This window comes from Eleutherodactylus coqui, chromosome 8 (assembly GCF_035609145.1).
Source record: "Eleutherodactylus coqui strain aEleCoq1 chromosome 8, aEleCoq1.hap1, whole genome shotgun sequence".
In the NCBI taxonomy this organism is placed as follows: domain Eukaryota; kingdom Metazoa; phylum Chordata; class Amphibia; order Anura; family Eleutherodactylidae; genus Eleutherodactylus; species Eleutherodactylus coqui.
In genome coordinates this window covers 77936174-77955780 of record NC_089844.1, presented here as the reverse complement: position 1 = coordinate 77955780, position 19607 = coordinate 77936174, and the positions used below count along the sequence as shown (strand labels likewise).

Here is a 19607-nt window from a genome sequence, read left to right as displayed (position 1 = left end):
CCAGGGGGAATACTAAAATCCGCACAAAATCCTGGCCTTACCAGAAACCGAACATTTAAAAGAACGCCAACGGGCTCCTAACCCCTAATTAACAAGCTGGACCACAGCTGAGAGCTATTACAACCTCCTGAGATGCATAATAGGACCGTGGACCGGAGCGGGAAAGAGACGGCGCCAAAGCCCTGCCACCTTCCCACGCTCTGCTTATCGCCTAGCTCACTGACCCATCTTGCCGGCCGGCTGGACTGGGACTCTCACGATCAGCCCCCTCTTAACAACCACCCGGCGAAGGACCTCTCCGGGACCCGTGGCTGGCTCTGCCACTCTGCTTTCACCGGACCCCTTCCCTACTGTCTCTGGGCCGCGGCGGCCCACATCTGACCGGGACTCGGGTGGGGGCGACCCCCCCTACTGAAGCCGCTCCTGAAGGGAGAAACACCCCGCTTCCTCCACTTCCAAAGCCGAACTGCCGCCGCGAAACCTGGGTGGAAGCCGCGGTCCATCTGCCGGCTCTGGCCGCCCTGCCACCGCTTACCTGCGACTTCCGGCCATTCGGACCGGTCCGGACCTGGTCTTGCGGGCTGAAGATCGCTGCCCACTCCCCGACGAGAGGTACCCGGTCCCAGCTGAACCCGCGGTGGGACTGACTGTCCTCCCTGTTTCTCCTCGGAGCCGCCGCGCCACCGCCGAACACCTGACTCCTCGGAAGGGAGACACGGAACACCTCTGTGGCTGCCCGTTGCTTTGGAGCCGCCGCGCCACCGCCAAACACCTGACTCCCCGGAAGGGAGACACAGATCACCTCTGCAGCTGTGCCACCGCTGCGGGGTCCGACAGAGGTCGCAGCCTCCCTGTCCCTCCATTCTGAAACCCCCTGCCGCCACCTGGCCGTGACGCCCAGCACCCCACAGCACACTGACCGCACTCCAGCTGTTCACCTCCGGATCGCCCAGTTACCACCGGACCGCGACACCCGACATCTCTGGAGGCGCTGCGTCTGAAGAAGCCTCCTCCTCAAACCCGGCCCTTCGGAGCCGGCAACAAACCGTAAGTCGTTTATCAGGGGCTGGGGGACAACACCCTGGACTGACAACACAGACCCCCCACAACCACAAACTTTAGCCAAATAGCCGATAACAAGGCCATTTTATCTTCTGGGATAGCCGAGGGGCTGACTACCTCAGCGTATACCTATAAAAGGACTGAGCTGGGCTGGACAAACAAATAAGGGGCCCCACAGTAAGTACCGACCTACCTTCGACCTTAAATTGTTTCAGCGAAGGCGGTCTGCTGTGCCCTACGGCCGACAGGCCACCGCGTTTGATTGGCGTGGCCTCTCGCCACCTTTACCGCGATCAGTTCAAGGCCAAAGATAATTCGGTGCAACCATAGTCCGGATTGTTGGACCCCCGCTTCTTAACAGTTATTGTAACAATACCAATATACGGACCTTTACTCCTTATTATCCAGAGCTAACCTCCACAACCCGCTACGCTAACCTAACGAATTCTATCATGAGTACACGCGCTAAAAGCGGCACCGCCGCGGAAAAGCTAAAAGAATTCTCCCGCATTGAAACCTCTGATCACACCCCGCGAGTAACGCGACCCACTCAGATGAAAGACCCTGTAGATGAAACTGGGCAAACCTCAGAACCCACCATGCGTCAACTTCTAGATGCAATTAACACTTGCAAATCCTCTCTTACCAACAAAATAGAGGAGATAAAATCTGACGTCTCCTTGTTAAGACAAGACTTGCATAATATGCGTGACAGAATGCGGGAAATGGAGGACTGCGTCTCCAACGCAGAAGACTCCCTGCGCCCACTTACTACGGTGGTTAAAAAAGCAACAAGGGCAATAGAATTTTGCCAATCCAAAACAGATGACTTAGAAAACCGCTCGCGCCGTAATAACCTACGCACAATAGGCCTACCCGAAAAATCAGAGGGCTCCCACCCGGAAACATTCGCCGAGACATTCGCTCGTTATTGGGAGAGGACGCTTTTTCTATCCACTTTACAGTGGAAAGAGCCCATCGAGTCCCTGCAAAACCGCCACAACCAGGAGCCCCCTCACGCCATTCCTAGTAAGGATCCTAAACTGCAGGGACCGAGACGCCGCATTACGTCAAGCCAGACTAAAAGGCCCATTCAAACACAACAACGCAACGATCTCCATATTCCCCGATTTCTCTGCTGAACTACAAAAGCAAAGAGCCACCTTTACAGAAGTGAAACGAAAATTTAAAGAAAGAAATATTCTCTACTCAATGGCATACCCAGCTCGCCTACGAATAGTGGCCCAAGGAAAGGCGATCTTCCTCCAATCTCCCACTGAGGCCCTGGAGTGGCTGGACATGCACCCCGTAACACCAAAGGACGACTGATCCCACCACAGCTGTAGCAGAACTTTGAGCTTTGTTATGACCTAAGTTCTCAGCACCCCCTTGATCCATAAGTGGTGTGCAGTACGGCCGCGGCACCTTTAAATTACTACTGGAACTCGGTCAACTAGGCTGACCTCAAACCTCTAAAGGCCATCAAGAGGCTTCCCCCCAACAATATAACATCTGCTACTTCTAGCTAGATTGTAGCTAAATTATTTCTTTTTTCTTTTCCTGTTTTCTTTTCTTCCCTTTTCTCTTTCCATTTCTTTCTATTTTGTTGCTCTTTGACATCTACGCCGTAATTTAAGTAATGTCAGAGATTAATGGTTCAAATGTTTGTAATCTGTTCTCCGTTAATGTCTTTTACAAGCCTGCGCTGACACAACCTCTCCCTTTACACCCATCAACACCCTCCCCCTCAACCCCCCCACCTCACCCCATGGACACGGACACAATAGCTAAATCCTATATCCATACAGGCAGTAATGTCCATAAAATGTCTTAGCTGGAATGTTCGGGGACTCGGCACAACACTCAAGCAAAGGACATTATTCTCATACATCAAACAAATAAATCCACACATCATTAGTTTGCAAGAGACCCATCTCATTAGGGACAAGGCTGATACCCTTTCAAAGCCATGGATCCAGTGGACTGCCCACTCCTTTCACACCTCCTCCTCCAGAGGTGTCTTCGTGCTTATTCACAAGTCGCTGCACTGGAACCCTATTACTACCCGTAGGGACTCCGAAGGAAGATTTATATTTGTATACGGAGAAATAGACTCCAAACCCTATGTCATCCTATCCATCTACAATCCACCTCACAACAATCTTCATCTTCTGCAGACTGCCATAACATTTGCACACCAGTACCCATTGGCAGGAGTGATCTGCTTAGGCGACTTTAATATGGTAATGGACCCCACTAAAGACAAATTCCATGTACCCCTTAACGCCACTCCCACCTTAAACTCCCCTTTGAGACAGCTAATCGAAAGCGTTGGATGGGTCGATCTCTGGCAACTTCATCACCCCGAAATGCGGGAATATACCTGTTATTCACCGGGTCATAACGCGTTGACGAGAATTGATTACATATTCAGTTCCATAGAACTGGCAGTATATCTCTCGAACATAACACATTGCCCGAGAGGCATATCTGACCACAGTCCTATACTGCTAACCCTAAAATTTCCTCAACATAATATAAGGCCCACTTGGAAATTTCACCCATTCTGGCTCAAGCTCATTGGATCAGACGATCAAACGCCCTTCCACATCTCCCTATTCCTAGATGCCCACAATGACAACACCCATCCTGCCTTGAAGTGGGACACTCTTAAAGCCTATATTAGAGGGTCTGCTTTGCAGACCTTCAGGTATTGTATTTTTGGCTTTTTCAGTGAATATGTGTTTTTTTTTTCTTTTTCCTCACCTCTGTGATTTTATGTAATTTATTGTGAGTTAGCGTAGGTACTGACGGAAGCGGTGTGACCTCGACGCGGTCCGTCAGCCTATGCGTTTTGGCCAAAATGCAGTACCAACACCCGCATTTTATTAGTATGCATTAGTATCTTTGTATGTAGTTTGCTAGTTGGTGGGGGAGCCCAAGATGTCAGCCAGTGTGGCCCACCTTGGAGATACAGGGCAACCCGCTGTCATATCAGCCAGGGTTGATATCCTGTATGGTGGGTCACCACCCATCTATGGCTGACATCTTTGGTATCGTTCACATGTGCAGGCTATTAGTATATGCAGTCACTCCTCCCCAAACTGGGCTGGGATGAGTGGGTGACTGCATATTAGCCTGCCAGGAACAAGCTGCTCCTCCACACATTATTGTCTGGCTGACTACATATCTTCAGGGCTTAAAGGAGATATCTCGAGGAAGCAGTGAATTTTTTTTTTTGCCCAGTCCCCCCCATTAAGTACACATTACTAAGCCCCCCCTGTAAATGACATTTCTAGCTGGTTTGTACTTACCGTTCCAGCGTTTCAGCAACTTATAAAAGTTTCCCCAAGATGGCCGCCGGCTCTTTTCCCGTCGCTCGCTGCAGCCCGACGTGCGCGCTCCCGAGACGCTGCCAGCTGTGTCTCCATGACAACACGATGCCCCGCAGCCGCCGACCGGACCCCTGGAGTAAACACGGCCGACCAGTCACCCACCGCCAGGCAGAAGGTAACCGGCGCAGCCCCCCCCCCCCCCATCACAGCGGCAGCCCCCCCGGCCCAGCGACAGCCCCCCCCGGCCCAGCGCTAGTTCCCCCGGCGCAGCGACAGCCCCCCCCCCCAGCGCCAGTTCCCCCGGCGCAGCGCTAGTTCCCCAGGCCCAGCGCTAGTTCCCCCGGCGCAGCGACAGCCCCCCCCGGCCCAGCGCTAGTTCCCCCGGCGCAGCGACAGCCCCCCCCCATCGCAGCGACAGCCCCCCTCCCCCCGGCGCAGCCCGGAGCAGCGGCAGCCCCCCCCCGGCCCATCACTTACCAGGACAGCTGGACGGCGGGACAGCTAGGCGGCTTCTCCGGACAGCTCGGCAGCTCTGCACCTTCCTCTAACAGAGGAAGGTACAGAATGGCCGCTCCAGCGCGCTCCCGAGCAGTGACAGCTTGTCTGCGCATGCGCAGAAGAGCTGTAGCGGGGAGCACACTGAAGCGGCTCGTGCTGAAAGGAGAAGACCGGACTGCGCAAGCGCGTCTAAAAAAGCAAGCTGCCAGCGAATTTAGACGGAACCATGGAGACGAGGACGCTAGCAACGGAGCAGGTAAGTGAATAACTTCTGTATGGCTCATATTTAATGCACGATGTATATTACAAAGTGCATTAATATGGCCATACGGAAGTGTATAACCCCACTTGGTTTCGCGAGACCACCCCTTTAAGGCCATTGCGCCTGCCCTACGGCGATTGTGCCGGTGGCGATTGTGCCTGCCTTATGGCGATCGTGCCTATGGCGACCGTGTCTGCTTTGCAGACCTTCAGGTATTGTATTTTTGGCTTTTTCAGTGAATATGTGTTTTTTTTTCTTTTTCCTCACCTCTGTGATTCTATATTAGAGGGTGCCTTAAGTCTGCCATTTCACACATCAAAAAATCAACATCCCAGGCCGACAAAGAGATAAAAAATCAGACCCTAGAAGCCGAGAAAATGTATATATCTGCCCCCACAGACGCCAATAAAATAGCCTGGCTCAGTCTATCCCGTCTTCATAGACACCAAATACATGCCAAAGCCAAACGCAAATTATTCTTTGCTAAGCAGCACTAGTTTGAATTAGGAAACCAATCCAGTCATTTACTCGCCAATCTTATTAACCGTGAAAACCATGCTAATACGATCCTTAAGATTAAGAATCAGCGCGGAATAGAGCTAACCGATGCTCCGTCTATTACAAACTGCTTCAAGGAATTCTACGCCAATCTATACAGTTCTTCCTCTCAAAACACGGTGGCGGATATTCTAGACTATTTAAACGACTTAAATTTCTCAACCCTCTCCGAGGAGCAAGTCGACCTCCTGGAGGGTCCCATCACTCTGGAGGAGATCCAACTAACAATCCAAGATATGGCACTCAATAAATCACCAGGCCCCAACGGTCTTCCAATAGAGACATACCGTAAATACTGTGAACAACTAGCCCCACAACTCCTTGAGACGCTAAGCCAGGCCCAAATGGACAAAACACTCCCACCTACATTCTATAAAGCCTCCATAGTAGTGATTCTGAAACCTGGGAAGGACCCTACAGATTGCGGCTCTTATCGGCCAATATCACTGGTAAACGCAGATTACAAGATCCTAACTAAAATCCTGGCCACCAGACTGAATCAGGTGATTTCGTCCATTATACACCCCGACCAGACGGGCTTCATGCCAGGGAAATCCACGACCATAAATATACGCAGAGTCCAAACAGCCATCCAACTAGGTAAACAATATAATATGCAATGGGCCCTGGTTTCACTCGACATGGCAAAAGCTTTTGATTCCTTGGAGTGGGCTTTTCTGGAAGCCTGTCTGGTCCGTTTAGGGTTCGGACCCAAATTTTTACAATGGGTCAAAATTATATACAAGTCCCAGAGTGCAAATGTAATTGTAAATGGCATCCCATCAACGGAATTTCAATTGGCAAGAGGCACCCGACAGGGATGCCCTTTATCCCCGGCCTTATTTGCTATAGCCATTGAGGCACTGGCAATCCGGCTGAGAAGCGCCCCCAACGTGACCGGTATTAAATGGGCAGACCTTGAAAGCAAACTGGAATTATACGCAGACGACACAATTCTATTCCTATCAAACCCACTAAGCTCCTTTTCCCAAGCTATGACACACATAGATAGATTCTCCTACTTCTCCGGGTTATATGTCAACTGGTCCAAATCAACAATCCTCTATACAGAAACTGACCCAAAAAACGACCCCTGTGTCACAAGATATGGACTAAAACCAGTTTCAGCATTCAAATACCTGGGGATAGTTATGTCATACGACCACAACAATGCAATAGCAGATAATATAAACCCATTATTAGAGAACATAAAACATAAACTGAAGCGATGGGCCAAGCTGCCACTCTCCGTAGCTGGGCACATAAACCTCATCAAAATGGCCATCCAACCCAAATGCCTGTATATACTACAACACATGCCAGTGAGCGTCCCTAAACACATCTTTAAGTCTTTAAACTCTCTAATCATAACATTTATATGGAACTCCTCCCGTTCCAAATTGAGCTTATCAATTTTACAAAGACCCAAAGAACAAGCCGGAATGGCCCTCCCGGACCTCCGGCTCTACTACCTGGCAGGGCAACTGAGAAATATCCGAGCCTGGGTCTTAGACAAAGAATTGCCTATAGCAGATAAACAACTTGCAAAACAAGTAACAGGAAACAGCCTTTTGAGCTTTTTAGAATTCCCGGAATGCACCAAATCTACCGACCTAATCCCACTTCACAAATTAGCTCTCAGCGTGTGGAAGGAGATAAAGACATTGCAGAGATACCAGGATGTGGTGCCAGAACTCCCCCTTTGGAACAACCCCGGTCTCACTGCACTACAGTCAGTTCCAGACCCACAGTACTGGACCGCCCAGGGGCTACACACACTAAAAGATATATACACAGACGAAACACTTCCCACATTCACGCAACTACGCGATAGGCTGCAGGCCCCACACCTTCAACTATTCAGATTTTTCCAATTAAGACACGCACTGAACTCTCAATTTCCACCCGCCTCAACTCGTATATCTAAATTTCCCACAATAGGCGTCCTCAGATCCCAAGGGCCCAAAGGCCTAATATCGGCCCTATATACACACCTCCTTTCAGCTAAAATAGATCTCAATCCACCCCCTACATATGACAAATGGAAACTTGCCATCCCATCCCTCACACCAGAGGAGTGGCAAGACATCTCTGAATCCCACCTGTCAGTCTCACCGGCCGTAAACAATAAATTAATTCAACTATACATCATACATCAAGCCTACCTTACTCCTAGCCGTCTACATAAAATGCGTAATACCTCCTCAGATTCCTGCCAGAGGTGCCGCCAACTGAAGGCGGACTTCTGGCACTTAATTTGGGAATGCCCTCTTGTCAATGAGTTTTGGTCAAAAGTGATGGACCTTATAAATTTACTCTTACGACCCCCACTATCCATCGACCTGGACCCTAAGGTGGCGCTGTTTGGCCTGCTGGAGGAGGAGGTGTGGCCATACTACACTCGCGTCTTCCTTGAAAAGATGCTATTCTTGGCCCGTAAAGTGATAGCCATAAAATGGATGGCAACAGAACCCCCCTCAGTCCCACACTGGATCCAAACTGTAAATACTGTAGCCTCATATGAAAAAATTATATACCAAAACAGAGGCTGCCCGACCAAATTCCAAAAAATATGGGGGGCTTGGATGGACTCCCACTCTACTCTGCTCATGGAATGAACCTTAAGCCTAATCTACAACACGCCCTTCCTTTCCCTCCCCACCCTCTGGCACTCCCTCTCTTCCCCAACCCCCTCCCCCCCCCCCCCCCACTGACAAGCGCTTGAAAACTTGTAACTTTCTTCTACTAGGATCAAGAATAAGGAAGAACAGCACTGTATTGTTTTAAAAGTTCCAAAGTTTATTGTTGTAAATGTTTAACCAGTAACTCAAGAAATACAGCAACAAAAACTTGTATTAACCTAATCATAACTAAGATCATATCTACATTGCTATAGATCTAAGAAATCTCTCTTTATTTCTATTTTGTATTTCACAAATTGACTATCAAAAAAATAGAACGAATTTAAAAAAAGAATGAGCTTTGAAGGAGGACTTGTCCAGCGGTTGGCATACGGTCTCCTTGCTTTGCGGTATAATACCACAATGCCATTAAGTCTGAGTTGATTTTGAGTTATTAAAAGCTGTGGCCTGACTTCACACAACTAAAGTTATATGTTTTGTCTTGTGTCTATTATTTTGGGTCATTAAGAATAGGCTGGAGGGACAATTTGTGTACATGGGAGGAATGCTGCTTAGGGCACTTTGACACGGCACAACTGTCGGGTGCTTAAACACCCAACAGCCTTCCCAACAATTATCGCTCCTGTGCTTTCACACAGGAGCAATAGTTGTTCAATGAATGTATGTGGAGCTCACCGACCGATCAACCGCCTCCATTCATTGTGTTCAACTGTTGCTTTGTTTCAGTGAGCTGCAACAAAGCAGCTAATGACTAATGAGTGATTTCTCACTCTGTACCTTGTTGGGTCTCGTGTTTACTATCACTAAAAATTGCTTACGTGACTTTTCGACCGATAGTTGGCCTGTGTTAAAGTACTTGTAGCCTTCCGGCAGTTTTTTCTTAGTTTATATAATCTTTAGGGCAGAGATTTCACATTAGTTGGAGGTGGTTGAGTACAATGTATATATAACTTTTGTCAATAGTTTTTTGGGTAAATTGTGCACACTTCAACAAATGTATCTAATTCCATAGATTCTCTTTAACAATCCAGCCTGGAACAGTGCCCCATAACAGAGCCATTATGAAATAGTAGATGATGAATCCCCAACATAAGCATCACACATGCCCCAATACCTGGGATACATACACCCTACAGTACACATACCACATGTTGAGAAACTATGTCCTAGAGCAGTGATTGCGAACCTTTTAGAGACCGAGTGCCCAAACTGCAAACCCAAAACCTACTTATTTATTGCAAAGCGCCAACACGTCAGCGGCGGGGCTTATTATTGACTTATGATTTTACCTCCGTCGTTATAAAAAGGACAAGGCTATTTCAAATAGACAGGGTGCAGATTTTGACTGTTTTTTGGATGCTGTAATGTTGCAGAATTTGCCACAGAAATTTCCATTGAGGACATTCTCCAGCATTTCCGCCACGTTTAAACATATCCCAGTAATAATAGTGACCCCCACAATGGCCTCAGGAGTAATAGTGACCCCCACAGTGGCTTCAGCCATAATAGTGACCCCCCCCCCACAGCGGCCTCAGCAGTAATAGTGAACCCCCCCCACAGCGGCCTCAGTAGTAATAGTGACCCCCCACAGTGGCCGCAGCAGTAATAGTGAACACCACAGTAGCCCCAGTAGTAATAGTGACCTCCCCCCGCCACAACAGTCCCAATAGTAATGCTATTACTACTGGGGCCGATATAGGGGACACTCTTAATAATAATATCCCCTATGTCAGCCCCAGTAGTAATAGCGCCCCCCCTGAGACCCATATACCTACCCCCTCCTCCTCGTCTAAGCTCCACTGCTCCTCTGCTCGGTGCTGCTGCTGGCGTTGATCCCAGGTGCACACTATGACGTCAGTGTGTGCATCCGGATGCTAACTCCCCTCTGCTCTTGCAGAACCAAGGAGGAGACATCAGGGGAGGCCGTGGTGACTGTCCGCTGACGCGCGTGCCAGTGTGTAGGGTTCTGCGTGCCGTGTCTGGCCAGCATTCCGTAGGTTCGCCACCACTGTCCTAGAGCAACAGATATTTTCACTTACATTAATAGGTTTTTGCCAACATGGGAGTAACTACCAGGATAGTAGACATTAGCTGCTATGGGGGCCCAACTCTACTCATAAGGTGCAAGCAGTGATGACTATAAACAATGAAAAAGTAAATGTCTCCCCATTCTCTATGATATAGCTTCCCTGCTGTGCCTATTACAGGGTTTGAAACTATCCAGAAGCTGTCCAAGAAACAATTTGATGTGTCCATGATTTTCTTTTAGAGCTGGAGAAGCTTGTACGGGTTATTGTGAATGCAATGTCTATCTTTTAACAGTCCACAGTAAATATTATTGATGTTTTTATATTAGTGTCTAAGCTGTGGAAAGTGTCAAATAAACTTTATGATTGTTTCAGAACCCTTCCTTCAGCTGCTCAGAGCACATCAGTACCTCCATCTACTTTGCAGCAACTGCAAAAAACTTCCCCGTATGCATGCAGGACCGTATTTACCCCTATTCACTGGAAGTCCAGTGCCTAAGGCGGCTTCTTTCAGAGGGTGGTCCCAGGGCAGCTAATTGAAAAAAAAAATCTTTTTTTAACCCACTCTCCACCAGGCTTCCTAGCAAAACTACTGGTCATAATCTGAACCAATTTCACAATGTGTACATTCACATAGCATTATTTAATGCGCTGTGTGATTCCGTCCATGACAGTTGTAGAAAACAGTTCTGTGACAAAATCCCTAAACAGAAAAGAACGGAACCATTTCTTCTATTGTGAAACGGACACTTCTTTGGTGTCTGTTTTACAAGGTTTCTGTTCATTTCCATTTCATTTGGAGTACAGAATAGTGCAGTCAACTAAATTATTCTGCACGCCAAATTTAACAGAAACAAATATAAAACAGACATCAGAGTGCTGTCCTCTTCATAATACAAGTGAATGGTTCTGTCTATTTCCATTTGGGGGGTTCCATCATAGCGCTGTTTTCTGTGGCTGTCACAGAACCCCTGAATCATATAATGCTGTAAGAACACTCCCTTGCTTGTGGAGGGGGTCTGAAACACAGAGGGACCACCGTTACTTGGGGAGGGGAGCACAAAGGGACCATCATTATGTGGGGAATGGGGACAGGAGCATAGAGACCACTATTACTTGGCATGGGTTTTTGACATTATTTAATCACTGTATAGTGATGTTATCCAGTCCCAGAATGGCGGTATTATTTAATCATGCTATGGCAGTGTTAACAAATATGGTGGTCATGGTAGGGTGGTATTAGGGCAGTGTGAGCTATAAATACGGCACTGTCCACACGGGCTAATATTACTGCAGAATGATTTCAGCATATGGTGGAAACTATACCACAATGAACTGCTGTACATCTGAAAGCCAAAGGAGGTCCAACACGCTACTAGATGGGCGTCTCTAATAAGGTTGCCATGCCCTGTAGATCACAGACCAGAGCTGAGAAATATAGAAATGACAGGATGAGATTGATGGAAAAGCTAAGGTACTGGCAACCACTTCCTCTGCCAGTACAGCGATCAGGGAACAAGATAGGTGTCCTCGACCTACATAATACACCAAATAGAGGCCACTTTCAGCCTGTCTGGCTAAGAGCAGGCTATATAACTGTATGACAGCTCCATTCTCTATAGTGGTCTGTCCTAGTGATAGATGCCCCTTTCAATGTATTTTCACCAAATATCTATAAGAATTATCTGTCAATATATGCGTCTCTGCTTTGCCTTCTTGTTCCACATCAATTATTATTCCCTACAGTAATTTCTTTTATATGAAAGACAGCCAAGCAGCAGTGGGGGTACAAAAAGTAGCAGATTTGTGATATTCTCCTTCACATACCCATACTGACATTGTTCATTTGTACTGATCAATCATTGCATTAGGAACAGCTACTCAATAACATTGGGCGATCATGGCTTTCAGACATTGAGGAACAGATGCTGCAAAGTGGTGAATAACCTCCATACTCAACTCAACCTGTGCCTGTTGCAGTAGCTCAGTCAATTAGTGCATATTTTGAGGATAAGTGGGAGCAGATCTCACAGATCATTCCAGCATATCCCAAAGATGTTCAATGGGGTTACAGTCTCGTGAGTTTGGGGGCCAAGGCAGTGTGGAGAATTCACTGTTGCATTCCTCCAACTACTCTCTAGTGATCCAAGCTCAATTATATGGAGTGTTGTCCTGTTAAAAAATAGCACTGTGGTTGGGGAAGGCTTCCTGAAGATATTGGTGCAGATGGTCAGCTAACAGGTTTATGTAATGTTCACCGTTTAAGGATTGTCGCATGATGACCAACAGTCCTAGGCTATGCCAGGAAAATGCTCCCAGACCATGATACAGCAACCAACCTGTTAAACCCCAACAGTGAACCTATGGGTTAAAACTTCATGCTATTTACAAAATATATAAACCACTTGGTCACCCATGTGGTTTACCAAGAAATGGCAATTGGTACTTCAGACGACCTTCTGCCATGTGTCCAAGGTCAACTGAGGCCTGTGTGAGGTGTTGTTGGCAACTACATACGGTCATCAAAGGCACCCTTGTTAGTCTCCAGCTATTGTACCTCAGTCAACGCAAGGTGTGCCGAAAGTTTATTGTGGAAATTTGATTCTTCACTGTGGCACTCTTAGTGCTAGCCAGGGCAGATGGACAGGGGATCCCTACGCCAACCCTCTCCCGTGTCCCTACCTATTTACCCCCCTGGGCTAGGCCCCAGGGTGACAACTAGGCAATGGTCCCTGCACTGCACTATTGACAGGGACCCCAAAGAAGAAGGGACAGGGAGACCGGCAGGCGAGCACTGTGCAACTGACAGGAAGCCAAAAAGCAGCAGACAAGAGAATAGTCGTAAACAAGCAGAGTCAAACCGAAAGTCACGTGCAGAGTACAGGGGCACAAACCAGAGGCAGAGTCAACTAAAGGCCAAAGTCAAACACAAAGCAGTCAGGTCAAATATTGTGGGTATAGGCAGACAAGTCTTAAACCAAACACTGGCAATCAGAGTCTGGGCCAGCCAGGTATATACAGAACTCCCCGCCCCTCTGGGCGGTGAGAAGTCACACGATGACCTGGGGGAATCATAAAGCCGCCTCCCCCTCGCAGCGCGCACTGACCCAAGCACCGCGCGGCAGGCCAGTGGACGCGCGCGCCCGTGCACAACGTGGGGCACGCTGTCGGCTGCCACAAACAACCACCAGAGTGGGAGAACCACGGACAGAGCCACCAGTCTGGGTCCCCGCAGCGCCAGGACAAGCAGCCCGCACCAACCGGACACCGGCGCCCCCAGTGGTAACCCTATATCTAACAGGCACGTCATTACTGACATTCCAAACGTGCCACCCAATGCTCGTCTCTACGATCAACCACATATGGCCTGCCACTGTGTGATCTTCTGCCGGAAGTCTGTCAATGGTTGAACCACTCGTGCTATACTATTGATACCATGGACAGACAAAAAGTGTGAGTGTTTCAAAAATACTGGCACCACACCTCCGGCCACCAACAATCTGCCAGCGGTCAAAGTAATGCAAGTTACTACATTTACCCTTGACTGTCAAAGGTTGATGAGAGGTCAGTGCATTATGTGAGAACAAATAGTGGCATGGCCATCACATAATACTGTGTTACCGGACACGATATTGTGCGCCAGCTGTTCAAAATACAGTGATTGCTTTTTCTCTTAAAAAAAACTTGATGAGGATTCTTGGAAGATCTGGCATTGCAGAATTGGCTACTTTGTATACACTAAAATCTATATACAACGATGGTGCCACATCTAAAATATGTTTTCAATCAGATAATAGGAACCACTCAAATGGAACTTTTAAAAATAATGTAACAATTTATCCCTTAGTGGAAACCCAATAATCTCTGATGTGCTGTTATATACTGAAGATTTTCCATACAGGTAATTTATGAAATATTTCTGCACGCTTATTTAGGCATTTCACAGTTGCTATACCTTTGGCAGCAAAGTTTTGTAACACCTTTAAATGTGCAGACCCTCCTCACAGGTGTATTAGCATAACCCCCAATGTCAACAATATTTCAGATTGTCTGACAGGTACGGGAGTGGTCCAGCCCACACCTCTAAGACTAGAATTAGAGAAGTCTTCAGTGCAGATCTAAGAAGGATTAGCAGTAGGATGGGGAAGAGACCCTGTGGCTATTAACATCTGTCGCCCAGCTGTGCTCTCCAATAACCCCTGATCTGCTCGCATTACTCTACAACGCAATACTCACAGGTAAAATCTTTCATTTTTTTACCATAGACTCTGTACATAGGTATCACATCACTGTATCATTTTATGTAATATTAATGCAGTATTATTGTAAGAGGATTCCACTCTTATGTCCATGCAGTGACTAGATGGAGTTTTAGGATTTTTTTAGGTTTTTGGTTGCTTTTTTGCAGTTTACCATAAATATCACATTATGAATTGAATCATTAATTTCTATAATTACTGTACAGCTTTGTGGATATACAGTATAGGTAATTCATTCTGTATCCATTGCACATTGGGAAAAGTCATAATTTGTGCCTAACCTATAATGTTAGTACTGAGCCTCTAGAATGAACTGGATTATTAATGATGGTGAAAGAGGTTGTCCTATGAATAAATATCTGGGCTTTTACTATCGATCACCTATACTCAGGATAGGTCATCAATAGTTGATTGGTGGAGGTCCGCCACTCAGGATCACCACCAATCAGCTGATCGTCCAGCCTGCTGTCAGTGCAGCCAGACGGACGTCATCAGTGGGGTCAGAGCCAGGAGTGTAATAGCTAGCTTCATTCCCAATTAAATCAATAGGAATAAAGCCGCCTTAATACACTTCCGGCTCCGCCTATTACACTTCACTCCCATTGCTAGTGGGCCAGATGATCAGTTGACTGATAGAGATTCCAAGCGGCGAGCCCCCGCTGATCAACTACTGATGACCAATCATGAGGATAGGTCATCAATGGTGAAAGCACAGAAAACTCCTTGACTTTTCTCTATTAGGTGAGTCAAATCATAGCATGTTTTAATTGAAATTATTTGAAAGATGACCCTGTGTGTAGATGTTACTGTTAGATACTTGTTGCGTTGCCCCCTGGTGTTCATTATATTCACATGGAAAATACCTACCTAATGTGTCCAGCGCTGGTGGTCACTCATGCTCAGTAATGATCTTATGGAAGCACATGGGTACAGGTCAACCGAAAGGCATATTGTTTTTGATGTGCAATCAGTATACCATATACTGCATTCCGGGTACAGCCATATTGACAACGTTGGAAATAGTTTCAGAAATTTACATAGTTGGGGTCCTGGAGACAAAATATAGGGGGTACGGAGTTTACAGTCATGTCCTGGCATCTTAGGTGGCCCATCAAGATCTATGTGTGACATAAGAGAACGGAAGCTCCATATGGGTGCGTTCATATGTAGTTGATTTGGTGCAGATTTTGTTGTGGAATTGGTGCAGATCTGCAGCAGATTTCATCCATTCAACTGAATTCAAATTCATGGGGTAAAATCTGCTGCAGACCTGCACCCAAATTTGTGACAAAACTCACAGTAAATCTGCTACGTGTAAATGTACTCTAAGGCCTCATTCACATAGACTTTTAAGGACAGCTTCACATGAGTATAAGCGCAAAAATGCACGTGATAGTCGCACTTTTACTGTACTTTCTTGCGCTGTCATGGACTGCTCACATTGGCGCAGGATACACCCGCACCGTTATTTAACAAGCTGTGTGCAGCCTAATTAGTGCCAGGTGTGTTCGGTTCCCCATGAAATTGTGCAGCATATTGTGCAATTACGCAGGTATCAGGTGCGCATCTACACCCCCCTTCCTGCATAGTACAGTAAAATATGCAGAAACACGTGCAAAAAAATCCTCATTCACATGTGAAGCCACCCTCAGTTTGCTGCAGAATTCAGAGGATGAGCCACAGAGTTTTGCTGTGGATTTTAATGTGGATCCACAGGTATATCTTGCCCCAGCTGTCCAACATGTCTACCTTTTGTTTCTGCAACGTGGATTTCAAAATCTGTACTACAACGCAGGTTTCATAGCTAAAATGGCGAAGATTTTTCTGCGGAATCCGCAGAATTCACCATGTCACTGATATCCAAGGGTATATCCACTATTGTAGGGCTTCAACAGACTCCTGTATTTTTGAAAATCCTGCCCGCAAAATGCAGAGACTTGAACTCACTGATTTCAATGGGTTAATTCACAATTCTTTTTTTTTTTGCACCCGCTGTTTTCACGTGTGCAAGAAAATTGCACCTGCTCTATTCTGTGCGTTTTTGCAGACCAAAGAGCTGCATAGAGGCTTATCAGAGGTGTGTACACACGAACATCTGCACTCACGGGTATGCTAGCACCTCGTTAGGCTAATTAGCCATGTAAATCAGGGCGGGTGACTTCCCCACCCCTGAGGATGAGTGGTGCTTGCACAAATACGCACAGAACTTTTGCAGGCATGCACACAAAATACACTCTTTCACTGTGCAAAAAAATTGCGCAGGAGCGAGCGTATTTCGAAACACGCTCATCTGTCGAAGCCTTAAAGAGGTTTTCCATGAATCCAATAGCGAGGAGTTATCCTTACGACAGGTCAAAAATACTTGATTTGTGGTGATCTGCAGCTCCTAACCACCACTGATCAGCTGTCTGAAGAAACCACAGCCCTCAGGTGATCGCTGCAGCCTCTTCACTGCAGACCAGGCACCATACATTTTGCAGCAGCAATACCTTGTATATCAGCTTAATCCCATTCACTTGAATGGGACTCTCAGGCTACGTGACAAATAAATGTGACATCACTGGCCTGAGAAGAGGCCGCGCACTTACCTGAGAACTGTCTTCACTGATCAGATATTGATGACCTATCCAAAGAGTAGGTTATCAATACTGGAGTCCCAGAAAATGGTAAATATACCCTTAGGCCTCTTTTTTTACATGGTGAAATTTTGCCACGGATTTGGGTATGGATTCTGTAAAACCCCTTTAACTATATCATACACAGTATATTCTAACTATATTCACTCAATTAAGGGTTTATTCACATGCAGAGAGATTGTTGCAGATATTTCTGTGACTGAATCAGTTCTACAGATCTGAATGAAATTGCTATGGTTGTAAGTATTGTACATGGAGTTCTGCAAGCTCCAGTCTTCTGATTGGGACAGTTGGAGATCTGTTTGCAACAAATCTGCTGGGATGACTATACCCTACATGGCCCGTGATGCGGACAAACCTAGTAAAGATTTTTGTATAGGGTCTCAGGAGCTTCAGATTGCTCCACTCCTGATTGTGTGTTATATTTTTCTGTCTGACATTGTATTATGTGCTTTGCATATTATCATATGAGAAGAGAAAGGGAAAAAAGACGATCATAGGCCAAGTTCATTCCAAACAGGTTCACTTTAGGCTAGCTGCACATGACTGCGTCGGATTCTGCATGTGGGTGCATGCAGCGTAATCCGACCCTGTGCCCAGCCGGCATCTGCACATATATGCTTTCTTGTTTCGCCGAATGTACTGCACATTCCATTTTTGTTTTTTTTAAATCCCATCTTTTCCTGCGTCATCGCTAGGTGATGATGCGGAATCCGCAACCTCTCCGCAATGTTATTGCGGATGGGTTGCGGGTTGGATGGCTTCCATTGATTCAATGGAAGCCGTCCGTGTGGAATCTGCACAGAAATAGAGAATGCTACAACTTTTCCTCCGCGAGCAGAAAATTGCAATTGATTTCCACTCATGTAAAGGAAAACGTGTTTTGCCACAGTATGCTATGGGTGGTATTTGCTGTGGAATCCGAAGGTGGACATCCACTCTAGATTCCGCAAGGCAAATCTGCCCATGTGCAGCCGGCTTTACTTTTACCTTCCTGTTATACACTGGTACAGCAAGCTTAATGGTTACAGTACTCAGGTGAGGCACATAAACTTAATGGTTACGATACACAGAAGGTGGCCCTATTGTTACGGTTGCTAAACACATACTAACCATAATATAACATAGAATGACTGTGTCACTCATCAACTCAGGATCTTGCAACCTCTACAGGACCCCTACCCCAGGACTGTGTAACTTTTCACAGGATCCACCTAGAACCCACATTTTATTATGGTTCAGGAGGGTAGTTTCTGCTGTCTTAGGACCTGCTGGCCAAGCTCAGTCCACTGCACTTCAGGACTAACTAGGCCACACTACAAGTCTCAGGGCAACCAGAGCAAACAATTACTAGCTCATCCCCCTAGGCTGGAAACTTCCACAACACCTAAAAGGACTTAACTACAACCTCACCTGAAAATCGTCTTTTGGCTTGATAAAGACTCACCTAGTCGAAACATAGCCATTTTTATGGAGCAATAAACCTATTTTTTTGCTTATTACACCACTGATGCTGCCACTTTATTGCTGCTAACTGAAAATCGTCTCGGCGCTGTTCATTCCTCTCTGTTCCCTCCATCCTGACATTTCTCATCACAGCCCCAGCAAACCACCCCAGGGCTAACTCCTCTCACGCTGACAACATACTGCGTCAGTAGTGGCTTGCACAGTACATTGCAAACTACCCTCTTCTAAACTTTCCAAGCTCCAAGCTAACAAATGGTCATTTCATCCCATGTAAAAGGGCCTTACTGTGACTTAAATTTATTTTTGCTGTTCTCTACCAAGTGAGAAAATGCTGGCACGCAGTCTTGTGAAAGGTGTGGACTATAAAAAGGGTGGAGCAGGCATGCGTGGTTTCCTATGTGGTGGTAAAATGTGGAGCTTACTATGGAAGTTAAGTGGGCCCTAACAATTTGGAGCTACACAACAGTTTGGAAATGCCTCCAGAAGTTGGTGACAGTGATTAAACACTGCCTGTTTGAATAGCAGAGTGGATTCCATTACTTATCCAGAGACTGTCTGCCTGCCGGAACCTGTGTTTCCAGCCAAAATTGGGTGAGAGACTTTGCTGATTGCTGTATGGTTTGGTTTCTGCTATTAACATTACAAGTTCTGCTTCATGACAAGGTAGCATCTTATGTCCGATTCTGAGTGTGAACAGAGACCTTTTGTCGCCCACCTTGTCTACCCTAAGGGTCTGACCAGATGACGATGAGTGGTTGCCAATAGCCAACGTTTAGAAAAGAAACCTTCCCAGGTTTTTGGCTCTGCCTGGCCTACGCCTGTGTTTCAGCAGTCTACCATTTGCTTCCCATGAAGGGCCTT

At 46.7% G+C, this 19607-nt stretch overlaps 1 protein-coding gene across 3 annotated transcripts in view; it reads left to right on the top strand.

Moving 5' to 3' along the window:
- The first annotated feature begins 14435 nt into the window (after positions 1 to 14435).
- COL28A1 (collagen type XXVIII alpha 1 chain) overlaps positions 14436 to 19607 on the top strand; it is an 87284-nt gene continuing 82112 nt past the window's right edge. Inside the window, exon 1 of one of the 3 annotated variants that reach the window (XM_066575906.1) lies at positions 14436 to 14622. The gene's annotated coding sequence lies outside the window, so the exon portion shown is untranslated. Of the gene's footprint in view, positions 14623 to 15360; positions 15385 to 19607 lie in introns of those variants that run through there. The other 2 variants (XM_066575904.1, XM_066575905.1) reach the window with 2 other exon arrangements.